Genomic DNA, 1,628 nt, shown 5'->3' with positions numbered 1-1,628 from the left:
GCACTGATAACATAATGTTGGTATGAATATTGAGGGGATAAGCTGTCTCTTTGTGTCCATGGAGATGTTTGGATGGGATAGGAGGAGTGCGAGATGGTAGGAGACAGTGTTGGCTTTTTGAGTTCACATTTCTTTTTCTCTGTCTAGAACGAAAGAGATCAATGGTAAAATGATTGGTGGTAAGGGAAGAAAGACGCGGAATAAATGAATGGAGTATATAAGTGTCTGCTATCGCCTGAATAACGAATTTGAGCTTTAGAAACCAAAACGGATTGAGATTATAATTACATTTTCTGCTGGATCTTGCCATACGAATAAAGCTTGGCATAGGCAATAGGGCTCATATTGTGACATTTATGCAGTATCGAGAGCCGTAAAAGCCCTACTAAAACTAAAACAAACAAAAAACAATAGTCAATCATTATCAGCCTGTGCTAGATTTAAGACATCGGCGATCATGGTTCACCATTCATTCCTTTGCTCGGATGCTCTCAAAAAGCTACGTTTCCCTGATCTTTCCCTGTTACCCATTTGTTTAGGTTCCCTAAGTGTGTTGTTCTGGGCCTACCCCTGCCTCGTTTGTCTTCAATTTTGCCAGTGAGAGCTAGATGTTCAAGACCTTTATGTCTATTCAGGTGTCCCAAAAACTGCATTTGTCGTTTCCTGATTGTTTTTAACATTGAGCGTCCCACGTGGGCTTCATCAAGCACTACCTCGTTCTTTTCCTTCCATGACACTCTTAGCAGTCTCCTAAGAAACCACATTTCTGTTGCTTCTATTTTATTTTCACTGTCTTTAGTTATTGTCCAGCAATAGTCAATTGCCTTCATATATTTGTACAATTGGCTTATGGTCCATTCTGATGGTACAAAAGTAATGCCTGATGGGTTGGGGGTTTGTTTGTTTTTTGTTTGGGCTTTTGGGGGGTTTGGGAGGGGGGTGTCTTTGTTTTTGTTTGGTTGGGTTTTTAGAGAGGTGTTTGTTTGTTTGTTTGTTTGTTTGCTGGTTTGTTTGTTTTGGGTTTGAGTAAGGAGAACGACATTGGTATGATAACGGTCATTTAGTGCAGGAAAAAAGCAAGACGGATGAAACAGACAGATAGAAAGAACTGATGAAAGAGACAAATAAAACAAACAAATAAAATAGATAAAACAGACCGATAGAAAGAACAGAGGGGAAGAGAATATGCAATAGGACGCACCAATAACACCCTCCAACCACCCGCCATTTACCGTACCTCTACCACACGACGTTATGTCCTGCACGTGCGTATATTCTAGAGCACACGTGCACTCTTGATTAGCTCATCTATCCACAACCTGCAGCTGCGAGCTTGGAGATGGGAGTTTTTTTGTGAGTGTTTTATGGTAGGACATTTTGAATTTTGCCCGGGTGGCGGCCGAAGTCTACTCTTATCGAATTTGGACCATTTTCATTTTCGCCTCGACGTTATCGCTCATTGTTGCTTACAAAATCGCCGCATAATCATAATTGTGAGGCAGCGTTGTGAAATCAGGCTCTCGTCAAAATAACGAAATCTGAGAAACAGGCATTTTTCCTCCAGTTTGGAAATTTTTATCCAATATTAATGTTTTTGCTTTAACCTCTTTTATGTCCATATATATATA

The sequence above is a fragment of the Aplysia californica genome, unplaced genomic scaffold, assembly GCF_000002075.1.
Source record: "Aplysia californica isolate F4 #8 unplaced genomic scaffold, AplCal3.0 scaffold00190, whole genome shotgun sequence".
Taxonomy (NCBI): Eukaryota; Metazoa; Mollusca; class Gastropoda; order Aplysiida; family Aplysiidae; genus Aplysia; species Aplysia californica.
Note: the sequence above shows the minus strand (reverse complement) of the source record.